The 14,754-nt window shown below is 46.4% G+C and overlaps 1 protein-coding gene across 2 annotated transcripts in view; it reads left to right on the top strand.

Annotated features, from left to right (window-relative positions):
• The first annotated feature begins 244 nt into the window (after window positions 1-244).
• Tmod2 (tropomodulin 2) overlaps window positions 245-14,754 on the top strand; it is a 40,466-nt gene continuing 25,956 nt past the window's right edge. The window contains exon 1 of one of the 2 annotated variants that reach the window (XM_050125981.1): window positions 245-560. The gene's annotated coding sequence lies outside the window, so the exon portion shown is untranslated. Of the gene's footprint in view, window positions 561-1,056; window positions 1,166-14,754 lie in introns of those variants that run through there. The other variant, XM_050125991.1, reaches the window with a different exon arrangement.

Here is a 14,754-nt window from a genome sequence, read left to right as displayed (position 1 = left end):
CCCTAAACCTCAGCTAGCTTTCCCCTCCTCTTCCCTAAGCAATTAACCCATTTAGTCCTTTCCACACCCACGCCCAGCCAGTAAATCCTAGGTCAGGCCTGCTCTGTTCCTGAGTCTGGCCCGAAGGCTGCACAGAAAGATGCTCACTTGTCCACAGTCTTGCCAAGCCTCTGCCACCCACCGCGTCAGTGATCCTGAGCATCTCCACATAGTCTACCCAGCTTCCCCAAGCCCAGGTTCCACCTGCCCCGTTGAGCGCTAGCACATATTGCTCCAGACTCTAGGGCAGGACCCTGCGAGGCCAGCGCGTTGTCGAGAGACCCAGTTGCGGCCCGGGCAGGGGTCCTGCCTCCGCGTGGCCACCGCGCACCGCAGAAACTACGCTTCCCAGGCTGCCCCGCTGCAGCCGCGCACCCCGCGCCGCGCCCGGCCCCCGAGCCGCCTGTTGATCGCAGTTCTAGCCCGGGGCCACGGCGCCGCCCCTGAAGATCCAACCCTCGAGCTCGGGGCTCTGAGGCTGCTGGTCAGCACCTTCCGCTTCGGGATGGGCGCAAGAAAGGGTGAGAAACTGGGGCGAGAGGGGCAGCCTGTCTGCAGCGCCCGAGTGCAGCTCAGGGGCCGCCGCACCCTGCGTGTCCGCAGGAGGATGCTCCATGGCGTGGCACGCAGCCAAGCACAGCCCGCAGCAGCTTGCACCCGGGTGGCGGGTGCGTGGGGAGGCGGGGATGGCGCGGGGTGGCCCGGGACGCGTCTGGGTACCGGCTGCACCATGCACCGCAGTCCCGCAGCCCCGCAGCCCCCTCAACACCGCACTCCACACGCAGATGCAGAGAGGGCGCGGTCTCTGGTCGCCCAGGGCTGCGGAGCTGGGGTTTTCCACGTTGGGCTTTGTTTCCCATTTTCTCCTCTCCGGTGAACGTGTGATAAGCTCCTGTAGTCTGGAGCATCTCGCGGCCTCATTTGCACAGGAGCCTGGGAAGGGAGGACTCGGGTTAGCTTCTTTCCTGAGGTTCCCGGAGCTGTCACAGGACTCTTCGGCCATCAAAAAGCCGCCCTTTACAGGTCCCAGAGAATCTTTTTCTTATTCTTTCTGGTCAAAATCATGCTGGTTCGTGCCTTCCCGGGACTTCCTTGCCTTAACCTGTTGACCTGCAAAAAAATGAAGGTCGGTTTCAAATAATAATAATAATAGGTTTTGGAAATTTTTACTTTAAAATGTCAGAAGGTGGGAGGGAGGAGTGATGCGGCTAAAATGCAAATTACAGTGAAGAAGCCGAGAACGCCACCGCTTCTTCGGCTCCTTTTAAATATCTGATTCATCATGCGCTTGGGAAAGGAGAAAAAAAAAGAACATTAGAGGAGGTATTATAAAAGCATGGTTTCTGTAGCAGCTCCACCACTGAGGAACTGAGGGATCCTGGGCCAGGATCTTCGCCTCTGCGCTGCGTTCTCCGTGTAAAATGGAGTATTTGGTGAAATGGTTTCTTCACCGCTTTTCTTCTTAGGCATTTGTATCAAGGGACTGAAATGACAAGAGTATTTTCAGAAAGCGTGATGGAGACAGAACAAACAGTTTTCATCAAGGAAGCCGGAAGGTTTTCAGGACTTAGTTAATCGAGGTGGTTTTGGTTTTTGTTTGTTGTTACCTGATTTACTCTATTCTTGTCAGTCTAGCTCAATAAATATCACAAAGGTTTCGGGGTTTATGTTAAAATAAATTGGGAAGCCACAGTGTGTTGGTTTTGTTTGCTGAAGGCAGTGGGATCAGCTGATAGAGGTCGGTGGCTCCCTAGGGCTGGGCCTGAGATGTCAAATGTGCTCTGCAAGAAGGTGGGGGCGGAGACTCCAGAGAGAATATAGGGTGAGGAAAGAGAGAGTGGTACTGATGGGTCATTGTGTGGAAAATGAACGCACAATAGGAAGGCTGAGAGAGGCACTGTGCAAACACTGACCCCAACTATCAACTGGTACAAAACCTTTGCGGGAAAGAAGGGTCAGAGCAGGGATTTCATATTCTTTCAGAGTGTGTTCCTCAGGGAGAGCAGTGTCTTTACAATGCGGGAATTAGGAAGTTTCCATCATCCCCGCGAAGGTGCAGGCGGTACCCCTGCTGAGTCTCCTGCACAGTTTCACCCATGGAGTATTCATGGGTGAATGATGCAAGGGTACAGCTCTCACAGATGGCAATACCAGTCACTGTGGACTGGTGTGTGTGGACTTTGACTCCTGGATGAGGAAACGGTCGCTGTCAAAGATCATTTGGGGGTCAGGACATGGCGGTGCCTTCCTTAATGCCAGCAGGTAGATGTCTGTGACTTTGAGACCAGCTTGGCCTACATAGTGAGTTTCAGGCCAGCTCGGGCAACATATAGTGAGACCATGTCTCAATCTTGCATCCAAAATAAAGAAATAAGTACAGATATTTTGTAGATGTTCAAGATACATGAATACGGACTGTATATTAGACACCGTGGAATTACTGTTCTTAAGTGCAGTAATAGTTTTGTAGTATATAGGAGATTGTTCTGGTATTTTTTTATTTAAATCTTTTTAAAAAAAATACCTTTACTTATTATTTGGCACAATATACTTGATCCTACCCATCCGTCCTTAACCCCCAATACATCCCCTTCCCAGCCTCATGCGTTTGGCAGTGGTTGTGGTAATGGCAATAATGGTGGTCGCCTACTAAATCCAAAGTTGAATGGTCTTGTTGGCTCATTCTGAAGGTCCTGCATTAGTGATTACAGCTGCTGTGAGCTCATGAGCGCAACATCTGTGTCGTGTCTAGAAGACAGTATTTCCCTGTCCTCCTCCCCATCCGCTGGCTCTCACATTCTTTCCACTCCCTCCTGAGTGGTGCTCTCTGCGCTTTGAGGTGGTTGATAAAGATGTCCCATTTAGGGATGAGCACTCGATAGCCACTTCTTCTCAATACTTTGGTCATTTAAGAGTCTCTGCATCAACTGCTGCCCACTGCTGCGGAATCTTCTCTGGCCAGAGTTGAGAGCAGCACTAATATATGGGCATAGACGTATTTAGAAGACGGCGTGACGGCGTGTCCATTTAGCAAAGCATCAATAGTGGGTTCCCCCGACACAGGGCCTCTAACCTCCCAAGCCATGGTCTTTTGACCAGGCGTGCATTTCCTCTTCTGTGGAGCAGGCCTCCAATTCAGTCAGAAACTGTTGGTTGCCCCCCATCACCTTCCTGTCACCATTGGGCCAGTAAGCACATCTTGCCTGGCTGGTCGGTATTCAGGGATATCCCTTGATGACTCTTCTCCCCCAGCAGCATCCAAAGTGCCTTCTGATGCTATGAAAGTTTGGGAGTTTGGAGGTGGAGCACTGTTACATCTATCTACAGTACACACCGCAGGATGAGAGAAGGGCCTTTATGGCGGTAGAGCACATTCAGGAGCCTCGCCACAAGACAGTGGTGAGAGCTAGGGAGGCGAGAAGAGTGGGGTGCAGCTGGATTTTGCTCCACTCTTTAGTAGGATTGAACTTTTTTTAAATATTTATTTATTTATTATGCATACAATAGTCTGTGTGTCTGCAGGCCAGAAGAGGGCACCAGACCTCATTACAGATGGTTGTAAGCTACCATATGGTTGCTGGGAATTGAACTCAGGACCTTTGGAAGAGCAGGCAATGCTCTTAACCACTGAGCCATCTCTCCAGCCCCAGGATTGAACTTTTTAAATAAGAAATTGGAGGGGAATTTAAAAACATAAGCAGACACACAGAAAAGGCTGCAGAGGGTTGCATGGCTGTTGGCCGCTGTGGTGAGTCGGAGAGAAAGCTCTTCACATTCCCAAGCAAGGCACAGATCTTCCCAGAGATGCTGATGGAGTCAGGAAAGAGTCACTTCTTTTGAATCTTCTTAACTACTATTGACCACTTATCCTTAAGAGAAGAATTCCCTCGCTGTAACATAAAGTGCCATCATATCCTTGGTACCCATGGGAAATTTGTCATTGAAAACCATCCCCCCCATCAGAAGATTTGAAGTCCTTTTTATAAAATACCATAGCATTCTCATGCAACCAAATATATGCTCCCCAGGTATTTAAAGCCTCTTTAAATTGCGTATACCTAACACAGTGTAACTGTATAACTTTCCCTGCTGTTTGTATGGCATGACCAGAAGAAGGTATACACAGTAGAGACTGTGCTAGTCATAAGCTCAGAGTCTTCCTCCGAAAGCAGTCTACCACTGGCCCTATATTCAACCCCAATATTTTTTTTTAGATAATTTGACATGTAATTGGTTAAAGTAGCAGATGTGGAACTCACCGTTATTAGTGGAGCCAACTGTGCTAATAATATCCAACCCTCAATAAATTCTTACCCTAACTAGGAACTACCCTGAAAAACCTCTCCACCCTGGTCATATTGGGGATTAAAAATGCAGCCCACACGTGCTAGGCAAGCACTCTACCACTGAGCCTTGTTTGTTTGTGTTTGTTTTCCATTTGTGGTGGTGGTGGTGGTGATGTTTTTTGTTTGTTTGAGACGGGGTTTGTCTGTGTAGTCCTGACTGACCTGGAACTTACTCTGTAGACCAGGCTAGCCTCAAACTCAGAGATCCGCCTACCTCTGCCTCCCAGTGCTGGGATTAAAGGCTTGCGCCACCACACCCAGCCTCAGTCTTCCTTAACTCATGCTTAAAAAAANCGAGAAAACTGCCATCTCTTTACTAAGCGTCCACCTCTTTATGAGGTCCAGGTGAGGAAGTTGTTTCTTATCCTTGGTCTGGTGTATCCAACAAGGTCTGGAGCCTGGTTTCCCCTATACTACTTTAATATACTCATGTGCCCTTACAATCTCAACTCACCCTAGAAAATCCTGAAGATGGCACTGGTTTACTTTCAGGAATAAGTAATTTCTTAGTCTGTTCTGCATGAGTGGTGCCAGTCAGTGGGTCTTGTTCATCTTTCCACTCGGATGCACAGTCATCCTGCATCATCAAAATGGAACCAAAAGCTGCTTGTAAAACCAAGTCTCTCGTGACAAAGCACAGTCTTAAAACGGCACCAGCAAAAGCCCCACTGTTTTACACCATATAAAGGAGCTCAGTGAAGAGCGTACTCTAATCTCAATACGTCTGGCTTCCTTCATACTTTATTATTTGTTAGATCAGTGCCTTCCTAACCAATGCCCACACCAAGCACGCAGCCTCTATATACTATCACCTGCTTATCTCCGAGGGCTTTGCCTCACTAAAATACCAAGCACTTGCTGACCCATGCCAGGAGTGTGACGCTGCCCAGATGATGTGGTTGGTGATTCAGGTCAGCCATGAAGACTGGCAGTGCTAGGTACGTGTTACCCTTTAAAGTACCACAAAGGCTTTTAATAGCATGTCTCCCCTGCTCCCTTGGACTCAACCAGAGCTCAGTCACTATTCCCATCTTTCATACTTTCCCGGGAGGCCCCGGGGTGGGGTACCTTGGTCTAATGAGGAGACTTTCTTATTGTGTACATTATTTTCTTCCTCTAAGTAAAGCATGAAGAGAAAACCAATCCCACAGCCAAAGCTAGATGAATGACCCCACCAGGAAAGAGCACTGGGTGCCTTAGTCCTTGCTCTGCCAGCCTGGCCTACGGCATCACGGCCAACACAGTAGTAACTGGAGAAGGGTAAGGCTGTGCTGCACCCTTTGACTGGGTGACTTATCGTTTTATATTTTTAAATTAGCCTCGCTAGCACCGTCTGACACATCAACACAGAAGTCATTAATTGGTTCATTATCCGAGTAATATGATTCCTTCCTTGTGCCAAGAAATGCAGGAGATGCCAGGAAAGTTAAAAATATCCCACTTGAAGCCACAAGTGCCCATTCTTGTCACTGATAAACTAGGTGGGAAAGTGTACTGGGCACAGAGGTTAAAAAAAAAAAAAAAAAAACTCAGCCTTTAACCCATGCTCCTTCTGCCTCAGCTTCCTGAGTAGCTGGGTGACTGGCACGCTCTACCAAGGTCAGCTGTCTTTTTCCTCTCCACATCGGAGATCTGTGACAGTATGTAAGGCAATTTGAGAAAGAAGATTCTGGCTAGGATTGAATGGTAGTTCATTTTCCCTTCCGCGTCTGAGGTTTGTGACAGTGTGTTAGGAAGTTTGAGAACACAGCAGTATCGAATGATGGGTCTTTCTGCTTTGGGTTGAGAAAATGCTGAGGAAGTAACTGATATAGCTTCTGACAGAACATAAATGATGGAATTCCCCCTCGGTCCCTTTGTGTGTCAATCACATGAAACCTTGTGTTGAAGGCTATATGGATTTATAGGCTATACCCGGTTCAGAGAACGCATGTGCAGAAGACGTCCTACTACAGACTACATAACACAGAATCAACTCTTTTTTTGTTTTTGTTTTTTTGAGACAGGGTTTCTCTGTGTAGCTTTGGTGCCTGTTCTGGAACTAGCTTTTGTAGACCAGGCTGGCCTCAACCTCACAGAGATCCACCTGCCTCTGCCTCCCAAGTGCTGAGATTAAGGGCATGTGTCACCACCAACCAACTTCAGAATCAACTCTTAAACCACCAGGTGTGATGGCTCATGCTCCTAGTCCTAGCACTAAGGAGGCAGAAATAGGAGACTCATCAGAAGTTCCAGGCTAGCGCACGCTTTTAATCCCAGCACTCGGTGGCAGAGGCAGGCGGATCTCTGTGAATTTTAGATCTGTCAGTCTGGTCTACAAGAGCCAGTTCTAGGATAGCCTTGTTTACACTGTGAGTTCTAGACCAGTGAAGACTACAGGGTTGAGACCCTGTCTAAATTTAAATAAATAAATAGATACTGCATTTAATCTCTGATATAGACTGCTTTTGTTTCAGATTAATTTTTCTATAGCTAGATTTCGTGATTGTGAAAATAGTCATTTAAAGCATGCACATTTACTCGGATATGTGTCTGTGGTGATGTGTGTGTGTGTATGTGTGTTTTGTAATTCTCTGAGCTGTCATGTTTCTAAATGTTTAGAATTAATGTTACCAGAAAAAGAAACCTAGTCAGATCTAGGAAAGCTGGTTTACTCTTTGTGGTCAGAGCTTTTCATGGGTCACAGTTCTTGGATCTGTAGAATATGGTATACAATGTTTTCCAAGCTATGTGCAAAATATTTATATAATGTATGTACTTCATATACTATATATACCATATATACACACATATATGGACATTTTAAAAAACTAACTAGCATTGACTGGAGCCAACTTTGGGAAATCTACCTTCAATGTATGATTGAGTGGGTGGCCAGAACACCCTTATTAGTAAGTGTGTAAATCATGAGTATTGTCAATTGTGTTTCTTATTACCAGGCAGGTTAGAATTCATATTTCAGTTTCTAGTTCTCATGGATCATTTAACTCCAGTCTATTTTCCTAACCTTAATTTCTTCTGTTCTTCCTAGAAACTCTTTTAATTAATTTTTTATCATCAATAATTTTTATTTTTAGTACACCACAAAGTCAATTACAGTGCTGAGCATGGTGGAACACGCCTTTAATCCCAGCATTCAGGAGGCAGAGGCAGGTGGCTGTCTGTGAATTCGAGACCAGATAGAGTGAGTTCCAGGACGGCCAGGGTTACACAGAAAAACCCTGTCTCTAAAACAGCACTCAGTTATATATATAGCTTGGAAGACTTTGTGTAAAGGAGAGGCACTGGCTCTTCAATGGAGCTGCAATTGTCTCACCTCCCTCCAAAGCCAGTTTGAATTCTTTGATGTATTTCAGTACATCCATCCTGGGAGCTGTGATTGGTTATTATTTTTGCTCTTATATTTTCAGCCTTCCTGTTTGAGTATCAAGACTACCCTATCTGTCAGGTATGGTGGTACATGTGTGTAATCTCAGCACTCAGGAAGCTGATGCAGGAGGATCCACAGTGTCAAGGTCTGCCTGGGCTAAATTAGCAAGTTCCAGGCCAGCCTCTACATAGTGAGAGCCTGTTTTAACTCTGCCCCTTTCTTTACTGAGAAAGAGACAGAGAGGCCAGTCGGGGGGGGGGGGGGGGGAAGGAAGGAAGGAAGGAAGGAAGGAAGGAAGGAAGGAAGGAAGGAAGGAAAGAAGGAAGGAAGGGAGGAAGGAAGACTAGAAGGCTATTAATTATTAATTTACTATTAATTATTTCTTTCATGTATATTACCAGTTTCCCTGATTCCCTTAGTGGCAACTAGGTTGGCAAAAGGTTGATTCTAGGACTGTGAGTGGCAGGAGTCCCTGGACAAGCTCTTTCAAGCCTGGACATGACAATATCACACAATTGGCGCACAGCACTAAGGAAGATCCAAGAGGCCCCTCATCAGAGTTCTTGGGGGACTCTGGAGTCTCATGAGCATGGCTATCATGTAGGCAGTGTGGCTGGGAGCAGACAGCACGCTTGTTTATAGACAGCCATTCTGAATTGCGATGCCATTGCACACCACCCGTTTTATTGATGGCTTACCTATCATCCTGAGTCGGTTTGTAAGCAGTCCTGAATCAAGTTGCCCATACCACCCACAGGTCATAACAAGGCATAAATCAAAACTTAGCTGATCAGTGCCAAAGAAAAGGAGACAGGTAGATCAAAGACCACAAGAGCAGGCAGAAGCCAGGAAAGCAGATGAATCAAAGGACGAAAACAGGAAACCCATGGTGTCAGGCAGGATGAGGGACGTACTAAAGCGGCACGAATCCGGGACTGGTGCACACACCTATAATCTCAGTGCTTGGGAGATGAGGCAAGAGTCTCAGACAGAGAGACAGAGACAGGCAGACAGAAGATGACTACTCTTAGGCCAAAAACAAGCGATAATTGACTGTGAGAGCTTGTGTACGCTAGGCACCATACCTCACAATGCAGTAATGTCCCAAGTATCACCCACCTCTCACGAGATAAATATCGTCATGTGATGCTATCTTGTCAGCGGTGGAGCACATGCATGGCAGGGGTTGTTCTATGAATTACATCACCTGATTCATTGTAGCTGTCTTCCGACTGTATGACATGTAATGTTAGCACAATACAAAATTGCCTGGTGGTGCCTTGCTCTGCATTCTGCCCTGCGGTGACGCAGTGTGTGGCTGCACTGTTCCTTGCCTGTTTTGCAGAGGTCAGGTCATCAGTTTCATGTGTGCCTGCGTCATGCGGCCCTGGCCTGGTTACCTCCAAGGCTTGCTTTTAGTCTTCTGTGCTTTCAAGTCCACTGCTTTAACCTCTCAGCCTCTCCAAGGCCTTCTGTGCTTTCCGAGCGAGGAAAGAACCTTCTTCTGTGGTTTATTGTTATAAAAGGGAACTACTTTCAGGCTGAAAACATCTGACAGTTTCTGTGCTATAAGATTTGAATAGTCTCAGCTGGAAACACTTTGTGAATCTGGTCAGATCAGGTCCTCGCTTCCCTTTCAGCCTGCCAGTCTCTGCCTTGCTGTAATTTTTTACCAGAAAGTTTCCCTCTTTTGTGTTCTGTGTCTTTCATCCTTTGATGGTTATTTCTCAGAGAAAGACAAAGTCTCACATAGCCCAGGTTGTTCTTCAACTCACTGTATATATGAGTCTAGCCTCAAACTCCTGATCTCCCGGCATCCACTTCTGAATGCTGGGGTTTCAGGCCTGCACCTCCATGGCTGGCTTCTTGACAGTTTAAAACAAAGAAAAAGATTTTTCTGGTCTATCTTCAGATAGCTAGGCTTCAAAACTCGGGCTATAATTTCCACATCTTTATATTTGCCCAGCATCTAGAGATGAATTAAAGACTAGGTGTGGTAGCCATTGCCTTTAATCCCAGCATGCTGGAGGCAGAGGCAGGAGGATTTCTATGAGTTTGAGGATGGCCTGGTCTATGGAGTGAGTTCCAAAAGTTGGCCAAGGCTTTATGGTGAGAGCCTATCTCATCCCAACCCAGAAAAAAAGAGATGAATTAAGTATGCAGGGCCAGTGTGTGCTTTGTTTGAGGGGCTTTGATGAACTGATGTTGTTCTGTTTATTAGTTTTAGAAATTATGGTTTGAAGGTTGGAGAGATGGCTCGGTGGATAAGAAAATGTGGTTTGACTCTTGTGTAAATCTCAACTGTGGTGAAATAATGAAGGTATACTAAACAAAAGAAGATTAATATCATTTACTGACTCACGAATAAGTCAGTAGCATCAGTCTGGGGTTTGGTTTGTCTTTGTGTAGAGACAGTAAAAGGCTGATTTTCCTCTTTTGCAGTATAGTTATTTTAACAAGATAGTGGAAAAAGAAGCACAGAAAACCACGCTCTGAACTTTCCTTCCCAATGCTTGTGTTTCTGGGTAACAGGAAGAGACACTTCCTTCGGCTCATGGCCACGCCTATTTTCCATTTGCCGACAGACTGTGTTTGCCCACCTGAGCTCCTGGAAGCTTCAGAGGCACACGCTCCCTTCCGGGCGTGCATTGGTACTCTGTTGCGTGTCGACTGTTTGCCATGGGACAGACATCCTGCTGGAGGCGAGTCTGCGGCAGGACTTTGTAAACTTTCCACTGCCTCATCACTCCCGGGGAGGGAAACACATGCGAACCCAGCGGGGCCTGGGTGGGGTACAGAAGGCCAGCCTAGCCCTGGGAAATCAGGATTTGACTTCAGAAGCTGTGAGAAGGCTTCTTCCCTACAGCACACCTGGGTTTGTTTTAGGGGGTTGGTTTTGTCTTGAAGTGGAACTCTTGCTATGTAGACCAGGCTGGCCTCAAACCTGTGTCAGTCCTCCTGCCTCTGTCTCAAAAATAATAAAATAAGAATAAGAATAATAAATAGCTGTGTTTGGTTATATATGTCTATAGTCACAACACTTAGGAGGCTGAAGAAGGATTGGAACAAGTTTGAGGCCAGCCCTAGGCTAAACAGCAAATTCCAGGCTAGCCTGGGCTACAGAGTGAGACCCTGCCTCAAACAGATAAACAAAATTAAAAACTCTACCATAATAACAGTAACAACTAGGTTCTCCGTGTATCTTCAGGTCAGTGTCACACTCTAAACAGATACAACTTTCCTTTTCCCTCTGGCTCTGAGACCCCCTGGCACCTTGCTATAGAATGTAAAATTTGCTGACATGCACTTGCACTATTGGTGGTTAAGTTATTATTGAATCCTCTTTCCCTTGTGAATTATAGGCTCTGTTAGCACCCAAAGGACCATCTGTTTTGTCCACTGCTGTGTCGCAGCGGTTATTGGGAAAGGTAGGCTTTCAGTGGACATTTGTTGAATGATATTGCAAGCCTGAGCTGGAGAACCCAAGAGCATCAAGAATAAGAATGCAGTCCCTGTTTTCCGGGGGGCGGGGTGGTACCTGGAGAGAGAACGGTATAGTAACGTACATGTATGTATAGTAACATGCATGAAAGACAACGGGTGATGAATGTTAAATGGCTAAGTCAGAGCCCACGCCTCACTGACTCTACCAGACTCATCTCCCAGTCTCAATGTAGACAAAGCAAACTGAGGGAGAAGAGCAATTCTGTGGGCTCAGGTGATCTCAGCAGGCTCCAGGAGGGGTGGGGTGGTGGGAAAATAACTGCAGTGGAAAGATCTCTGGACCCATGGCCACCTCGCTACTCTGAGCTCATTTCCTCCATTTGACATCAGTATTTATTGCATGTCTACTGTGGGTCAGGATCTGTGCTGGGAGCCAAGATTTTATTGGTAAATAAAAGTTACATAGTCCCTGCCCTCACTGAGATTAGCAAGTCATTGTGCCGGAGCCAGACTGCAGTCGAAGGAGCACATAGGGGGAGCCCGGGAACCAGATTTTGACTCAGGGTCTGATGTATTGGAAGAGGTGAAGCTCACATTGAGACTTGGGACGAGCCTGGCAGAGTCAGCGAGGGTGGGCTTTGAGTTACCCATTTAACCTTCATCACCCGTTACCTTCTGAGTGCTTTGAGCAAAGGGAACATAAGTGAGCCAGGAATTGGAAGTGGTCCAGGAGGACATGAGGAAGGCAGTGGGGAAGAGGAGGATGGAACTATAGAGGCTGGAGTGTAAATTTGAACTTTATCCTTGGGGCAATAAGAAGCTGCTGGGGGATTTTAAAAGACTAAAAAGCTAGTTTTAAAAAAAATCACTTTGACTACTATATGTAGAATGATCAGAAGGTCAAGGGCGGCGTGGATAGAGAAGTGGACATGTTCTCCTTGTCGTCCAGTAAGGATAGGATTTGGTGATTAGTGGTAGGAAGGAGGCAAAGGAATCAAGAATGACAGCCTGGTTTCTAAACAACTTCTTGAAATCCTAGAGGAAGAGTAGAGGTAAGAGCCCTTCTGACATTTCAGGGTCTGAAGGAAGCTTTTAAGATTCTAGCCAAGGGAGGATTTTGGTTGGATAACTAAGATCTGGTCCTCAGGGACAAAATTAGGATACTGATACAGATTTTTAGAGTTAACAGAATATAGATAACAATTAAATTTTCAAATTTAATAAAGAAAAAGATAAAAAAAAAACGAAAATTTCAAAGTAAGTAAGCGCCGTGGTGAGGGATGAGAAAATCACTTCTCAGATAAGACTTTGAAGAACAGCAGTATTTAAGGCGGAGGAAGAGGAACTGTGAAAAGAAACCAAAGAGTGAGGGGAGAAACACAAGAGCCGGGCTGAGTGGCCAAAGGCCGTCCTCACGCTGAAGGCCTGAGGTCCTGCAGCTTGGGGTCTTCGCCAGGCCTCAAGAACAGAGCACAAAGAGAAAGGAGCATTCCAAGCAGTGGTGCCACATCTGCCAGCTTCCCGACAAGAAACAGAGGGGGGTCTCAGACCGAATTACTTGAGACCGGTTCAATAAAAGAGGCCCTTTGCAAGGATGTAGGAAGCTTTGGAGAAACAGCAAGGGAGAAATCTGGCAAGAGTCATAACAGAGACCCTTTACCACCCCAGTGGCCTGTGGGGTGGCATGGGCTTCTGAAACACCCTCTCCACACCCGCCCTCCCCCCATGCCTCTGTGTCCTCTGCTTTGCCTCTGGTTGCCTCCTGTTGGCCAAACAGAAGCCAGAAAGGACAGGAGCCCAGGTGCAGCCTAAGGAGACAGTGCTCCTAGGGCCCAGAGCAGAGTGGAGAGCAGAACTGGAAGGATAAACGGACTATTCTAGTACAGTTATCCTGGAAATGAAAGTGTTGGGGAGAGTAAGTATTAGTGTCTGTATTGTTGCTGTGACAAAGAGCAAATCCAGTTGCTTAGAAATGAATGTTACATTTCTACAGAAGTTAGAGACCCAAATGATCTCATCGGTGTCCCCCGGACGTTGCTGCTCTCTAAAGGCTGCAGGGGGAAAGTCTTAACCTTTTCCAGCTTGCAGAGGCCCCAGATTCCTCTTCTCATGGCCTTTCCTGCATTTTCAAAGTCAGAAATCATGATGTTCTGACCTTCTGTCCCTACCAAGGCCACTTGCCTTCGTCTGCCGTCGCCTTAGTACTTTGGAGTAATCTGTGCCTGCTCAGACAGTTCAGAATGCCTTGCCTATGCTAGGTCCTTAATTCAGGGGTCAGGGACGTAGCTCGATTGGTAAGATCCAGGTCTCTTAGCGTAGCCTGTAAAGAAGCCCCTTCAAGAATGTCTCATTCTTCCCACTCCACACACAAATCCTCCTCTAACCACCTCAACCCTGCATGAACTTTCCTCTCCCGTATCTCTGCTTATGCTTTGTCTATCCTAGATGGCCCTTGCGCATCCATGTCCACCTCAGGCCTCTTCCTTCAAGGGTCAATAACGATCTCTTTTTTGGGTGACTCTCAAACCTCCCCTCCCAGTCCCCAGTATTTTTTTACCTACTTCAGACATTATCGTAACACTTACCACATTCTTGCCGTTTGTGTGGCTGTCTCGCTGAGCTGTGATCTTCCTGGGGCACTTCTCTAGCCCTGCCCTCAGTAATAGCAGGTACATAGCTACACTCACTGTCTTGGAGGGGCTGACTGGATGGAATGCAGCGTTGTCTCACTAGGGAAGGTCCGAAGAATTTTCTGCAAGGGACTGAGTAAAACATGCTTTTGATGTGATAGTTTAAGGATGAGGCATTTCAGAGGGCTGCGGAGGCTAAGAGAGAATGTTTGGGGTGGTATAAAGAAAGAAAAATTAGGGAGAATGACTACAGAAACTATAACAACCAAGATAAAAAGAAGGCATGAAGCTGGGAGGAAATTGGGGTACCGGGCACTAGAAAGCGCTGGAGGACTGTAGTAGTGGACAGATGCCATCAAAAGACATCATTTAAAAGGGGGGACTTTCAAATAATAAAAAAATACTATTAAAGTACTCTCAAAGATATCATTTTATAAAAAAAGAAGTTAATGAAGAAGGAAAAAGAGGAGAGAGAGAGAGAGAGAGAGAGAGAGAGAGAGAGAGAGAGAGAGAGAGAGAGAGAGAGAGAGAGAGAGACACTGAGAGAGAGAGAGAGAGAGAGGAACATTAAGGGCTTCTCAGGAGGGGACAATGTGTCCTCACACCGGTCCTCTGAACTCTTCCCTGAATGGATCCCATTCTGTGTCCTTCACAGCACTCTCTACCCTGAAAGGGCACAAGTGTGCTGCTTACAACCGCCATACAATTAGTCATTGTTCTTCCCTGGTTTTCAATGGAAAGCGGGGGAGGCCTTGTAGTAGAATGGAAAAGCACTCACTGCCCTGGGAGCCAGAAGCCAACACACATCCCATTGCTGTCACCTCCAGCTCAGTCACAGTCTGTAAAATCCATCGAATGGTGGTATCTTTTTTTAATTTTATTTTATTTATTTATTTATTCATTTATTTATTTATTAAAGATTTCT

The sequence above is a fragment of the Alexandromys fortis genome, unplaced genomic scaffold (assembly GCF_014885135.2).
Source record: "Alexandromys fortis isolate MF-2015 unplaced genomic scaffold, M_Fortis_MF-2015_v1.1 scaffold_22, whole genome shotgun sequence".
Taxonomy (NCBI): domain Eukaryota; kingdom Metazoa; phylum Chordata; class Mammalia; order Rodentia; family Cricetidae; genus Alexandromys; species Alexandromys fortis.
Note: the sequence above shows the minus strand (reverse complement) of the source record. Positions and strands in the feature narration are given on the sequence as shown.